This window comes from Ambystoma mexicanum, chromosome 2q, assembly GCF_040938575.1.
Source record: "Ambystoma mexicanum isolate Mex_15411 chromosome 2q, UKY_AmexF1_1, whole genome shotgun sequence".
In the NCBI taxonomy this organism is placed as follows: domain Eukaryota; kingdom Metazoa; phylum Chordata; class Amphibia; order Caudata; family Ambystomatidae; genus Ambystoma; species Ambystoma mexicanum.
Window position 1 is genome coordinate 196016115 of NC_090924.1, and position 16150 is coordinate 196032264.

General features: G+C 46.6%; 1 long non-coding RNA gene across 1 annotated transcript in view; it reads left to right on the plus strand.

Annotated features, from left to right (window-relative positions):
• The first annotated feature begins 6071 nt into the window (after positions 1-6071).
• Positions 6072-16150, plus strand: part of LOC138569277 (uncharacterized) — a 31633-nt gene continuing 21554 nt past the window's right edge. Inside the window, exon 1 of the long non-coding RNA XR_011303198.1 lies at positions 6072-6155. This is a non-coding gene — a long non-coding RNA (uncharacterized lncRNA). The remainder of the gene's footprint in view (positions 6156-16150) is intronic.

The following is a 16150-nucleotide window of genomic DNA, read 5'->3' on the forward strand; positions in this document are numbered from 1 at the left end:
AGGAAGATAGAGGCAACATTAAAGAAAGGAGTAGAGACATTTACAAATTACGAACTGCTCAAAAGGCTTACCTGGCTGGTCGCCTCTCGGACATTCCACTCGCGCTAAAGAACACCACGACCTACAAGGAAGGAAAACACAGGTTAGCAAAGGCAAGACTTCACAGCGCTGCACATAGCGCTTACTTACCGCATCATAGCGCTCTTAATGCGCCATCATTTACCAGCGGGGCTCAACTAAGCCAGTTCGCCGCGCTGAAGCTCTGCATACCTAAGGGAGAAAAAAGAGACATTTTAAACAAAGAAAGGCATGCAGGATAGCAACAAAACTAAAGAACAGCAATAAGACCTACCTTAACAATATCAAACGGGCCGGCGACAGTGAAATAACTGGACCGCACTCACCCATGAAAGACAACGCGCCCCTGCAAAGAAGGCAGGACGGAGAGCACGCCTAATTCTACCACAAGTTGAGGAGAGGGCACCAGAGGGACTGAAATCATACGGGGGTGGAGGGAGAATACTTACCCCAGTTGGTCAGTCTTGAACAGAACACAGTCCTCCTGTATTTTCAGGCAGAGCCTTCTCTGCAGACCACATCAGGGCAAAGCTGAGAAGCATACCAGCGAGTAACCCGGCTGGGTGGCGTCCCTGTGGATACCAGGTGAGCGTAACAGGGGTTCGCTATTTGGACGGGGACCCGGGTGGCTGTGATTAAAGGGGTCCAGCGGTGTCATGGTTGCGTGGTTTAATGTTATGAGGTTGGTTTTGATTGTTATGTTTATACTGTTTATTGTTTGTCCTCATGAAAAAGGAGGAGTGTGATGCTGCCCCAGGGGAGCCCGAACCGAGCGGACGCCTCGTGTGTGAGTCTATGGCCGGTGCTGGTGCGGGGCCCACGGAACATCGTTGGAGCGCCCCACAACACCTGCTCCTGCTGTCACAAGAAACGTTAAAATAAATCGTACCTGATTGCGATCATGATGCTCATTTTCACATGTGTTTTGGGTCTCTTTCTAAAGGAATGTAGGCATGCTTCGAGCAAGCAAGGCCGAATTCCTTTAGTTGGAGAACCAAACACTTGTAAAAATGCAACAATGGACAGGATCATGATGTAGACAAATGTGCTAGTCACGAATTCCTCATTTTCTCAAGTCTCCAAGTCACAGATAAGGATATTTATCTGTGGAGGCAGTGGAGTATGGAATGCATGGTGTTAGATATGGATACTCTGCTGTGTGGAGTCCACCAACACACCACTCCAATCAACACGTGATCATCACTGCAGACCACCACCATACCACTACATACCACCCCTCCAAACCACCACTCTACATGGCCACCACACTCCTATAACTCCACACACCTACATTTTCAGATCCCAACCACCCTACCTTCATTACACACCACCGCCCCACACCATGCCACCACCCCTCTAGAGCACCAGTCTACACCACCACTCTAGAGCACCATTCTACATCACCACATCACACCTCTGTGCCCCCACACTGCTACCCCTCCACATTCCCATACACCACCCCAACACCCCTATGCCTCCATACCCGCAACCACTACACCCCCACCCGACACCACTGCCTGACAGCACCGCCACACAACAAACCTCATCACCACTCTGCACTAACTCTCTACACCAATACTCTACATCATCAGGCCTCCACGCTGCTACACTTCCACACCCCTGCACCACCACTGCACAGCACTTCACACCACAACTCCACACAATTACTCTACACCACCCCGTCCCTCTACACCACCACTCTAAACATCCACCACCACCATACTACCACCTTATATAAGACACACCAACACACCACTCAACACCAACACACACATTCACTCTATCACCACACAAGTCCACACCACTCCACACTTCCACACACTCCACATCTACACTCATCACCACCACTTCACATGACTACTCTACACTACAACCACTCCCCACTACCACCACACCGCTACATCACCATACCTCTGCCCCTCCATACCCCAACTCCTCCACACCTCCATCCATCACACCACTTCACATCACCACACAATGCCACACTTCCACCACATCACTCAACTTCCCCAATCCACATCACTCTACATCACCATTCCACATCGCCACACCACCACTTCAGACCACGACCCATGCTATCACACCACTATACACATAACACACCACCATTACAACTGCACTGCCCAAACCCAACTTCACGCCTCACTCCACACCACCTTTCTCCAACACCACCACTCCATACTACACTTCCACACCACTCCATGCCAGCACTCAACCTCATGCCACCAAACATCACTCTACATCACCACACCACCACTCCACATCACCAACCACCATATGTCCACTCCGCACCACCAGTCCGTTTGCTTGGGGTGGCTCATATCATCACCAGTGGCCACTCCAAGTTGCATGGAGGGCCCAGAGCCAATACCAGAAGGTCATGTCAGAGAATACTGATCATGGGTGTTGGGGTTCCCAGCCCTTGGAAAACTGACCACTGGCCCATCGGGTTGAAAAGCTGTGCTATGGCCACTGTAGCAGGCCATGGTCAGTGCCTGGACTTCATGACTATTGAAAAAGAGCCATTCCGGTTGGTTGCCATGGGGGCAAACTTTATGAGTGGGCCCAAAGTTTATTTTTCGGGTTCTGGCAGCAGTCCCTGTGCTGCAAACATTGTGAAATTGATGCAGTTATTGGGGATGCCCAAACCCCAGAGAGGGAGATGGGGGCCCCAGAGGGATACAGTATGCCCCCAAAAAGTGCAAAAAGGCACGTGGCTCTAGGGCGCACTGGTCACAGTGCAATGATTTTGGAGGTTGGCCTAGCTCCTTGGTCCCATCGGGTGGCTTTACACTTCCTGAAGCAGTGTAAAAATAGTTACTCTGTATGGCAACATGCCAAGTCCATTGGGCCCATCAGGTTGAACAGCTGTGCTATTGTTGGCAGGATGCACAGCTGTACTGGTGCATGTGGCATTCACAGCTCTGCTGGTGCTTGGAAGGTTTGCTTCTTCGTTGCTAAGTTTGTAAAAAACTTGGGGCTAGAGCCCATGGCAAGTTTACACAACCACATGAGCTGCATCACGCTTTCGAGTGTTAATATTGCATAGAATACTGCTCATACTCATTTGTGTAGTGCTACTATGTAGCTATACTGCCACTCTAAAGTTAAGTATGGACATTCATCCAATAGTGCTTGGCAATACTTTATGAGGTTATATAAGACAAAAAAAGGCCCCTGGACAGAGCAGCCAAAGACGTGCTGTTGATTGAGAAATTGTATTTCAGCAACAGCTGGAGAGCTACCTGTTTGCCTCATTAGCCATACAGTCGTTTGCTGGTGGTTGTTGGGCTGACAAACGGACAGGGCTTAAAAACTGCTAGTGGGTTTAAAAAGTGTTGCGACAAGTAATTTGACTATTCAATATATTGAGCGAGCTAAATGAGCAAGCCTGCACTTGACCAGGTGGGTACGAGGGACGACCCCCACTCCCTCCGGTGATTCTTTTGTTGAAAAGACCCTTTAAAAATCACACATATTTCAGCATGATTTTTCAACCAGAAAAGGGCTACCAAATACTGTACTGCTTATAAACTGCAGCGAGTGGCCGTAAAAAGGAAAGTTGCAAATTCAACATAGGGGAAACAGAGCGCTATACATATGCACAAATAAGACATTGGATAACCCATCCAACGGTGAAGAGAGCGGGCACAAGAATGCCATCAGGTCTAGAGCTGACCCTGCAGGAGGGAAACTGCAAAGGGGGTTGCCAGACTCTACAGACTGCTCTCCAGCGATCAATCGACGGACAGCCTCCCATATAAAGTGAACTGGGAAAGGGACATACAAGAGCCGCTAACAGAGGAGGAAAGGAATAAAATATGGACATGTGCATACGGCACTTCTAGATGCACCACGATTAAGGAATCGGCTTGCAAATTGTGCCTTAGATGGTATATGTCCCCAAACCACATACACAAAATCACAAAGTCATATTCATCAAATTGCTCGAGTAACTGCGGTGAGAGGGGAGAACTATTCCACATGTGGCGGACATGTCCCAAAGCAGTGTCCTACTGGAAAGAAATATTAAGCCACATAAAAGACATCTCAGGAGTCGAATTACTGATGTCCCCGAAAACAATTCTATTAGGGGTCCCCATAGAAGGAAAATATGCAATGACAGGAGCGACAGCCACCCTCATCACCCATCTGTTATCAGCAGCGAGAATGACCCTTGCGCAGAACTGGAAAACCAAAGTGGACCCGACATCAGCATGGTGGTGGATCGAGGTTTGGGGAGTAATGGCCGTGGAGAAGATATGTGCTCTCAGCACCGGAAAATATCTAAAATTCTTGACCGTCTGGACCCCCTTCCACGAACTGGTGCGGGATAGAGAAGCCCCTTTCTTCAAACCTCGTCTTCTTCGGAACACACATGTCACCTGAGTCCCACCAGACGAAAGAAGATTCGGGATTGCGGGGAAATGTGAAAATTCTCGAAGGCAAGGGGTACTTCAATGAACTCACCGGCACAAACACAAGAAAGGTACTGAATGTCGTTAATGACTGATTGAAAGTGTAATGTCATGATTACCTGTAAGGCTTCGATTCATAAATATAGTTGTTTTAAAAAAAATGAGAAGTTGCATTTCCGATTCCAAAATAGATTAGCCAATTGTTGTTAATACCTTTAAATTCAAAGATACATAAACTGTGAACTGTACACAGATACTAGATTGGATTCCGAGAGAAACCAATTAAAACATACCATGTCGAATATAATTTAACAAACTGTATACTGTAACAATTTCAAATAACTTAATTTACCATTTTGACTAGTGAAAGTAAGTGCTTGCCTTCGTATGTACATGCCAATCCTGCAAGTTACCAGTCACCTGTCATCACTTCTCTGCCATTTATCTTTGATTTATGGAACTTTCTAATGAGGACGATCCCTTGATTCCTGACTTTTTATTGGCATGTTGTCAGTATTCAGAAGCATGTAATTATTAAACTCTGAAACCTACTTTGTTTAAACAAACCCCTATTCAGTCTTCATGTGTACATGGTAAACCTTAAACATATGGAATATCTGATGTTTATGGTGATTGTAATTTAAATGGAACTGTTCAACAATGTGCCTTAAAATCAGTAGAAACCCCTTGGACTCCAAGACCCAGAAAGCCTCAAATACTGAGACGAGGAAGAGGAGCAAGGAGTTAATGTGGATGCTATGTAACGCCAAGAGTAATGGGCAGTCTAGTTGCCAGGACTTAAACCTGGGGATTAACTGCAGCTGGGGCAATGAAGGCGAGAGAGAAGGAAAGTTGCAGAGTACACAGAGCAGGATGCAAGACCGGTGGCAGAGGCTGTCCCACGGAGAAAAGCCATGGGTAGAACAAGAGACATCTGCCAGAAGCAGACTGGCAGTATTCAGGAACAGAGAAGAGGAACTCCAGTGAGGAGAAAGCTAACGGTGCGCAGCGGGGCTGTCAAAGGAAACACAGTCCTGCAGAGCTGCGTGGGTTCTGGCAGCGGAGGACACAGGAGCCAATGTGGAAAACAGACAAGACTCTGCCCGGAAGGTGAGATATCACGGGAGTTGTAATCCAAAGCATCTGGAATGCCGCAGGTTGCAGACCCCAAGATGTTGATGTGCAGGCATCACTGCTCAGTGGAGTAATTGTTGTCAAACATCAGGCATTTGATGGATGACAATTTACAATGCTTGTGCAATAGTTGAATTGGAGACTTCTATCAGAGTGTACCGAATGCTCTGTGATATTTGATTAATAGGTGCATGTCAGTCAGCAAGGTTCGGGAAACGATTCCTCACTTTGAGGGTAGGTCTCATCTCAATGATCCATTGCCCATTGCCACCGTACAGCTTCCGTTTTTTTGCTTGCTTGCTTCAAGCGTGTTTGACATTTGAAACACATTTGCAGTTGTTTAACCACTGCCCTGTTTGTTTTGGTTTATGCTCAAAATGTCCAACATTGGAATTAAGTTGCAGGCCAGAGATAACCTGTCTTCTTTCTTTATCAAAAAGGCCGTCCAGGGTGACCTTGAAAACAAATCTCTCAGTGAAGACGTGCTGTCTGCTTCTCATTGGGTGCAAGATCCGTATACAACGGGTAAGAATTCCTCTTTTTCATTGCTTGATGAACACATGGGACAATGTTGCTTCTGCTTTAAAAATGTTGCCCTTTTCAAATATGTGTTTGGCATTGTGTTCTGAAATGTAATTGTGCTATGCTTTTGTGTGGCTCTGCACTACTTTATGCTTGTGCACTAAATGCATCATTTGTAATGCTTCGAAGTGTTTTGCATTTAGACACTTTTTGCTGTAGTAATTGCATTTTGCAATTGTGCTCACTTTGTAGCTGTGTATGAGGACAGCAAACCGCTACACACGTCTGTGGTATCCATGTCATGCAAGAGTGCAATAACTAGCTAGGCCCTCCAACTTCTGGATCAGCACATTGAGGAACTGAAAAACTATTTCAGGGACAAGGGGAAACCCTGACAATGAAACAGAGAACTGGGACAACGAATGATGAACAGCAGAGATGTTTCCTGATTTACGTTTTTTTCTTTTAGATATAAAAATACTTTAAGCAACACTATCTGTATTATGCTGCTGTTGGAAAATGAAATGCGAATGTTTGACTTCCAGCAGACAAAATACAGTTGACTATATTAAGAGACCCTGTACTTCATTAATTCAGCATATCCTGAAAACACAGATATGCCCAAAAGTCGGAATTCATGAAAGTAAATGTGATATGAAGTGATGGTAAAAGCCTGTTCAGAAATCTAATCACAGGCCTATGAAAAAGCCTATGCCTTCAAAAATTATATATATATATTTTTTTAAGAAAAGAAACAATTTAAGGTAGTGTAAACAGTGCACGTAGGTACACATTTTCTAGAAAAGCTGCACTGTCTTCACATCTAGTGCACACAAAGAAACCTGTGGATGAGTGTTGGTATGAATGCAAATGATTGCAATTGTAATGAAGAGTGCAAAGAGGGATGGGACATGGGACGAACCAGAAGAAGGAGGAAGACCAAAAGAGGACATTCAAGGATTTTTTAAATGATGAGGAAAGGGTTCACAATCCCTATCGCTACCGGGGTATTCCCTACCCATGAAACTAAAATAGGCGATCATCTGTCTATCTAGCCCTAACAACATAAATAACCAGATGCTTCTGCTAATGGTTGACGGGATTTCACCGGCCAAGATCACTGGCTTTGACCTCCAAAAACAGTTCTCAGTTCCGTGAAAGAAAAAAAAATATTCCTAAAAACAATGTCACATAGGTTCCTTTATTGGTTCCAGGTAAAATTTCTTCATCTGTTATCACGCAATAAAGTCGTAAAATTAAATTCCTTCACACTCCTCATGAGTTGTAGCAATTCTTGGTAATGGTTTAAACTTAAAGTTATCTTTATTTGAGGGATTCTTCTCGTCTCCCTATTTGAGAGATTCTACTCGTCTCCCTTTGCTGTCCAATTGTACAGTGTTCTGTATACTTGTGTTTCATGTATTGAAACCCTCCTGGTTAGTTCCCACCTGTTACTTCAAAGTGGTTCTCTAGACCCTGTTGTTGCTTTATAGCTAACACTGTTCACTTCAGGTTTTTGGGTTCTCGTAACCATACTTCTATTTTACTTCTCTTCATTCCGGTCTTCTTCCCCTTCCTCAAGCAATCCTGCTACCTGTATCTGTGTCAGGTCTGCTCCATAGGGTTGGTGTCTCCACAGGGCAACTTTTCACTGTCTGCTTCTCTCTTCGGCTGGCTTGTGAAGGCTTCTCCGATTGCTCCACCATTAACCTCTGGTTCTCTTCTCCATGAAGGTACCACTCCGATGCTACGGCTCTGGTTGTTGTCGTGTCTCGGCACAGACTCGAGGCTTCGTTCCTTGATAGGATTCAGGCATCAGTGTTCGCTAGCGGGCTCTCAGCCAATAATGGCCTCAGCGTGGTCATGCCACCAGTGGAGACGACTTTTCTTCCTCCGTCTCTGCAGCAGCTCGTCCACCACACGTATTGCTGGTCCTCCGGCATCCTTTGTTTTCTGTGCTTGTGCTGCCGCCAGCTCATGGAACTGCGCGACTCTGTGCCTCCTGGACATCATGTCGTCAGAGGCTTTCCTCTGGATTCTCTCTCTCTGGGTTCTTCATCCTTTTTTATTTGCTACATTGTTTCAGGCAAGGGGCGTGTCGTTCCTCCTTGTATTGGATATATGCTCTGGCACTGTCCAAAGCCAATGAGAAGAGTACAATGTCACTGTTTGTTATATACAATATAATGTTACTAGTATGTTGCTCAATTCCCATGTAAGCAGATACTGTCCTCATGGAAGGGAGTCTGTTATGGGAATGGGAGTCCTTGTCCACTTTCGCCCCTTAGCTGACTACTGATTGGCTGACCTGTCCAGCTTCATCATTGATGGAAGTAGTGCTTACATCATAGCCTCCCAGGGTAGGTCATCCCCTATTGGTTAGTTTGACTAACAGTTGGCTCAACTAGGAGTTATAACTAACTGTTCTATACAAGAGCTCTGATCCAGTTTGTCTGGTTTGCTACTCCTGGGTAGATGGTAGGTAAGGCTCTCTGTATTGCATTTGGCTCATGAAACAAGCTTTTATTTTATGTCCATATGCTTTTGTGATGTTGTAGATGTTATTGCATGAATTTAGATTACATTTACTCACAGTCCTTAATAAATTAACCGGCAGTCCTTAATGGGGAATTGAACCTGGGTCTTCTACTTGGATGGTATCAGTTTAACCACTATGCTATTTCAGTGGTACTGCTATTCAGTGTTTGAAGAAGGCTGAAGTATTTTTCCTGCAGCAGAGAAGTTTTTCCTCTCTCCAAACTGGCAGCGTGTCTCGCTACATGTTGCCAGCTTGATCAGCCGCTCCTCTCCCTTCGCCGTCACAGGGTTTCATAGATATGTTATCTGTGTGAGTTGAGGAAAAACCTCAATTCACCACAGTCCCTAAGACGGAGCTGCACTGTCCAGCCTCTGGGGCATTGCACCAACTTTGTGAGATTCCAGTCAGCTTTTGGCTTCATTTCAAGAAACATGATCCTAAATGTTCAGTCCATTATCAAATATTCACTTCTGCCACAGGGATGAAGTATTACAAATAAATAAAACTGGGTTAATGCGTAGGAATACATTCCTTGAAAAAATCTAAAGTTTGATTATAAGTACGGCCAACAGGAGCTTGAAGGATGGACAGATACTTCTTGAAGGTAAAACAGACTTATGCAAGATTCAGGCCGGGCAGGTTAAGGTGGCTTTCAGAAAGCTGAAATGCGCAAAGAGCTAGAGAACCAGAAAACGGAACCAGGCGTGAGATGAGAGTACAGCCATCCAAGACACTTGGGTCTACATAAAGCTGAACCATCAGCAAAAACATACAGCTAAAAGCAATGTTTGTTTTTTTCTTAGCAAAGGCAGGCTGCAGACATCTGACTGCATATTAAATACATGAGAAGGAAGGGTACTTCTGAGGTTTTGATTTGAAAAGTGAGCTATAAGAATCAAAGGTTACAAGATGTAGTTATCCGTGCAACAGGTGTTGTACATCAATGTATTAAGGTTTCAGAGACAGACAAAAAAGCATCTCCCGTGTCCTCGAATAGAACGCGTTTTCATTAGCCTGTTTATAATGCAAACTGCATACAATGGTAGGCAGGTTTAAGTACATTAAGCACTTTGCTTGGAGCTAGTTAAGCAATGATTTGTCTAAGAAGCCAATGTTTGTTCAGTGTGAAGCCATGGGCCAAAACAGAAGCAGAATGGCTTTTAGAGGTTTTTCTTTAGACTGTACCCAATGACTTGAAACACACTTCCGGCATTGCACACACATGTAAGCTAATGGGGGGGGCTAAAAGCTGAATGTGATCTTATTATGATTGTATTGTACTTGTCTTTTTCTTGTGATGTATGTTTTAATATTTTTGTAATTTGTTTGTCTTCGTTTACTGAACTTCCTTATTCTGAATAAAAGCTTTGCTGACTGACTGACTAATGATTCAAACCAATATTGTGAGTGTGGCCACAAGCCAAAATGGGCGTTGTAACACTGTAGAAACTGAAACATTGCAGGTGTGTAATACTGTCCCAGTCAGTCGCTTGAAACACAGTTTGAGACTTTTTGAGCAAGATCTTTGGTAATCTTTTGTAGAGGTTAGGCTAAGGCGAGAATTGAGAATTAATTGAGGCAAACAACGGATGGTAAATTGCACAGTAGATATTTAGATAAACCAGAAATCTGGAGATTAATTAATTCTGGCACAACATGTTCACAACTTTCATCTCAAACTAATGGTGTATCGGAGAAATGCTGGGTTGAATATTTCACGAACATGTATGATATACCATCAAATAACAGCAAAAAAGAGCTACTGAGATTTGAAGGTTCCCCTTTCTCTTTAAAGTTTGATATCGACGACATTCTATTCTATATTAATAAGGCAAGTTCATCTAGAGCCCCGGGCCCTGACAGTCTGTTCAATTACACTCTAAAACAGAATCCGATTCTATGGGCTAAAGTTTTACACGCTGTTTTTCTTTCTATCCAGGTGAAACAAAACATTCCTCCATCTTGGTGCAAAGCTGTGATAGTCCCCATTTACAAAAAGGGGGATCGCACAAGCCCAGCAAGTTATCGCCCAATAGCATTGCTAGACGCACCTGGGAAAATTTTTTCCAGAATTATTCTGCGGGATCTCAATATCTGGTTACATAATGAAAATAGGCGTGACCCTTTTCAGACAGGCTTTGTTGCGGGGCTAGTTACTGCTATCAATATAACTATACTCAATGCTATTAAAGCAGCTTATGCAATGAAACAACAAGCTCTCTACTTGGCATTTGTCGACTTTCGAGTCGCTTTCGATTCAGTTGATCGACAATTATTATTTGATAAAATGTCGAATATTGGTTGCCCGTCATCACTTATTTCATTAATAAAACTGTTACATTCTGATACAACAATGCAAGTCAAATTGAACCTTGATGGGTTGTTATCTAAAACCATTCATACTAAACGCGGCCTAAAGCAAGGCTGTATTCTTGCTTCAACACTGTTTAATATGTTCATTTTTGACCTAGGCGTAGATCTTTTGAAGGTAATTATTGATGCACCTAAACTCGGCAAGCAAATCATCGCATGGCTCCTTTATGCGGATGATTTGGTCCTTATCTCACAAACACCGAGTGGACTTCAGTCACTTCTTAATCAGCTAGAATGCTTTGTTGTTAAGAATAATCTTACAGTTAATTTGGAAAAAACCCAAGTTATGGAACTAAGAAATAATCATCTGAAACTTCGGAAACATAATGATTGGGTTTTGTTTAAACAAAAACTAACGATAGTAGCAGCTGGACGCTCACCGTGTCTGCTCCTCCTTCTGGACTTCAGCCACGCCTGTCAGCATCCTGGGACACCTGCAAAGGGTGATAAGAAGAGAATTGGACAGGAAGAAGGCCTTACCTGCTAAACCTGCATCACGGAGACATCTCACCGACGATCCTGAAAAGGAAGACATCATTTTTAAAAGCATTTCGCTCCGATCGCTGCAGCGCTGCATTTCACTCACCTTTCTTGGGCGCCTCCATCTTCAGCAGCGATCATCCGGATCCGCAGCCACTTCCCAGAGCCTAGAGAGAAAAAGACAAGAACACAAGGTGAGAGAAAGAAGGGAATAGGAAAAGCTCAGTTTCCTTCTAAGACTTACCTGTTGGGTCATTCCCATTTCATTTCGGGTCTTGCTGCTTCCAGGCATTTTTCGGACCCCGGCCCCTATGGGGAAAAAAGACAAAGACATTAGATGAGCGAATGCAAAAACATTACCTGAGCGCTCATCTAGGACTTACCTGATCTTTACTGGAACTGCACGTTTCACTTCGGGTCGGCGCCATATCTCCGACATTCCGAACCCCGGACCCTATGGGGAAAAGACATCAACATTAGCGCTTTGTTGCAAGAAGTCTCCAAAGGAATCTTCATTCATCACCTGAAAAAGACAATGAACATTATTATTTAAAGCTTGAACTTTTGAACTTGCAACAGAACTTTTACAGCGCCTTACCAGTATAATCAAGCTTACCTGAACTCCCATCCAACCTCAATCCAGTGAAGTAACTGGGTTCAACGCGCCCCTGCGTCAGAAGCAGGATGGAGAGCTCGTCCTTTCAGACCTTAAGCTGAGACTTCACGGGGAATCGTGGAAGGGTATCGAGGAGGGTTGGAAGGAAGTGGGAGGCTCGAGCATTATTCCACCAGATTGTAATACTCCCTTTTCACGTACAGGAGGATATTCCTGCGAGCCAGATTAGCCAGAGTTGAGGGGCCCGTCCTATCCATCTTCAGAGCCCTGCGCTTCACCATTGAAGAGGCATCAACACTCGAAACCAGGCCAGCGCCCCCGTGGGAATCAGGTGAGCGTGACAGAACACGAAGCACGTGTGGCTGTTCGGGTGGGGTTTAAATAGCTTTGGAAGAAGTTCCAGGTATGTATCCTTCCACCGATCAGGTATGTATCCTTCCCCGACCACACCCGGGTGGAAAGTAGTCCCCACAGGTAAAGTAGTCCCATTCAGGCCTCAAGAGGGCCTGGATGAACAGCATGGTCTGCATCAGGTAAGTGCACACTAAAACACTTGAACACATGTCCAGCTTTATGAGCCTGGCGCCTAAGGCGCCAGGACTGGGGTCCAACATGAGCCTGGCGCCTAAGGCGCCAGGACTGCGTCCAAAGGGCCCCAGCTTGGGCCCGCTGGAACTTCCCTGGGGGGAATGATGCCTGCCTCTGGGGTTGCTGGGTCGGACCTGGCTCCTTGGAGGTAGGCATCATGACAATTGCGGGCATAAATAGGAGCAACATATAAAGAGATTAAACAGAACGAACATCATCACAAGAGCTCAAGAAAGACTTACCAATCATAAGGAGAAGCATAGTCGCAGCTGGCCTGGACTAATCCTTATCAGGGAACTAGATCCCATTCGACGCGTCCCTGCCAGAAGTAGCTGGACGGAGAGCTTATCTTTCATAATTCACAGGTGAGCTTTATGGGCCGGCGTATGCTCACAGAAACCGTACTTTGCGGTGAAGGGTTCGAGAGGTACAACAATCACAGTTTGGCACACTCACACACTCTTATCTCCACGCAGGAGCAGCATCACCACATACCACCACTCACAGCTTTTCTACTGAGGGATAGGCCTGAAGGGGGTGATTCAAGTTCAGGTAGGGCTGCAACCATGCCCCAACGCCTCACCAGAGACCAGTTGAGCGTAACAAGGACATTAAGGGTGCCCTCATGGCAGAAGACACCATAGCGTTCTTTGATCCCGCCCTCCATTCTGAAATAATAGTGGATGCCAGCCCGTTCTGCCTAGCGGCTGTACTGACACAGATTGGTCCAGATTCCAGCGTCCATCCGGTGGTATATGCCAGCAAGGCGTTGTCTGAGACCGAGCAGCGCAACTCCCAAATTGAGCGGGAGGCCCTGGCTGTCCTGTGTTGGTGCAGGCACTTCCGGTTGTACGTTCTGGGCAGACCAGTGACAGTTGTGACCGACCACATGCCGCTGCTCCCCATATTGGCTGGTTCATCACCTAAGCCACCGGTGAGGATCGAAAGATGGATGCTTGTGCTGCTTGAATATGGGGTCTCGCTGGTGTACCGGCCAAGCTCCAACAACACAGCCGACTATCTGTCTCGCCACCCCAGGTGAGGTATTGAGGGCGAGATGGATGCCTGTGCAGAAGAGGCTGACGACCATGTTCAGCTAGTGGTGGAGGTGGCGACCCCGAATGCTTTCCCACTGGAAGACCTGGAGGCAGCGGCGGCCCAGGACAAATGTTTTTGCATCCTAAGAGCGTGCTGGAATCTCTGGCAATGCGCACGCAGGAGGCGAAGGTGGCACTCAAGCAGCTATTGAAAGTGAGGGACGAACTGTCATTCTCCGCATCTGGCCTCCTACTAAGGGGTGACCGGATCATGGTCCCTCGGGCCAAAGTCCAGGAGGTCATCAGTCTGGCTCATCAGGATCATCAAGGGGCTGCCAAAACCAAGGCCCGCCTACGCCTCAAGGTGTGGTTCCCAGAGTTGGAGCGATGAGTAGAAGAGTATGTGGCCTCGTGTGTGTGGTGCCAGGCAGCGTCCCCCGCACAGAGGGAGCCCTCCATTGAAGCCATCCCCCGAGGCACGCGTCCCTGGGAAGTCGTACATGCCGATTTCGGATCCATAATGCAGGGTACCCACTTCCTGATGGTGGTGGACGAATTACTCTAGGTACCCTGTAGTCGTATTTATCAAGTCAGTGGCCTTCGAGCATGTCATGGTGGCCATGGAAAAGGTCTTCGTGGCTCATGGACTCACAAAAATCCTGTGGTGCGACAATGGGGCGCCATTCCAAGGCGAGTGGTTTGCAGCTCTTATGGACGACTATGGGGTTCAACATAGGAAAATCACCCCGCTCTGGCCCAGGGCAAATGGGGAGACAGAGAGACTGATGTGCACCTTAAATAAGGTGTTCCGCATAGTACAGGGGCAAGGACGATGCCTGGAAAGGGCACTATACCAATTCCTGCGTGTCTATTGAACTACCCCCCACACCTCCACGGGAGTGGCCCCGGCGGAGGTACTATTCAAGCGGTGCCCGAGGGAGCTGCTACAAGAAGTCAAAGAAAAGGAACCGGGTGTCATTGACGACCAGCAAGTGGAGCATGACTGCAGGCTGAGGACTGAACAAGAGAACGTGAGGAGAGAGCTCAGACCTCAGCAGCTTGTGCCCGTGGATGAGGTGCTGATCAAAAACAGGCACCCACGCGGGAAGTTATCCCTGACTTACGAACCTGAGCCGTTGGACGTGATCGCGGTAAAAGAGTCCATGGTGATGGCCTCGGATGGCTGGGCATCGGTCACGAGGAACGTGAGTTTCTTCAAAAGACTGGGGAAACCAGGTCAGAAGTGCCCCAGGACATCGTGGAGGTCCCAGATGAGGGCGGGGGCGCGGGACCCCTCCATCGGTCTCCGGTCGGGGTAACGGCTGCCGGTGGAACTCCCCTCCCGGAGTTCAGTGACTATGTCTTGGAACAATAATCCAAAGCGACCCCAGTGGGGTTGTCACAACCCTCACCCAAAACCCCCTCTGGCAAACCCATTGGCCAGGTGGAGTCAGGACTCGGGCCTCTAGAGCCCGACATCCTCTTCAAAAGCCCTCAGGGGGCCAGTCCTGGTGCCTATGGCGCAAGGCTCATACACCATGAAAAAACAATGTGCTTGGGAACTACTTTATTTTATTGTCAGCCAACATGGATGCATCCACATAGCTTGGTTCCTAAGAACCAAGCCTTGCGGTCTAGTGTTTTGGGTGTATTAGCCTAGGGACTACTTTACCTGGACTATTTTGTTGGGGCTATTTAAACCACACCCGAGAAAGACAACACGCTTCGCGTTACTTTGCAGCTTGCAACGTGACGCTCACTGTGTCCAGCTATTCCCTCGAACCTCGGAGAAGCAGAACCTGCAAGGAGACAAAAGGAACATCATTAGCAGCAGCATCTACCTGCAGTCTTCATCTTTAAACACTCGCAGCTACTGAGAACAGCTTCCTCGAATCTGTACGTCTCCTGGACAGAACGACGTGAAAGAGGAAGATAGAGGCAACATTAAAGAAAGGAGTAGAGACATTTACAAATTACGAACTGCTCAAAAGGCTTACCTGGCTGGTTGCCTCTCGGACATTCCACTCGCGCTAAAGAACACCACGACCTACAAGGAAGGAAAACACAGGTTAGCAAAGGCAAGACTTCACAGCGCTGCACATAGCGCTTACTTACCGCATCATAGTGCTCTTAATGCGCCATCATTTACCAGCGGGGCTCAACCAAGCCAGTTCGCCGCGCTGAAGCTCTGCATACCTAAGGGAGAAAAAAGAGACATTTTAAACAAAGAAAGGCATGCAGGATAGCAACAAAACTAAAGAACAGCAATAAGACCTACCTTAACAATATCAAACGGGCCGGCGACAGTGAAATAACTGGACCGCACTCACCCATGAAAGACAACGCGCCCCTGCAAAGAAGGCAG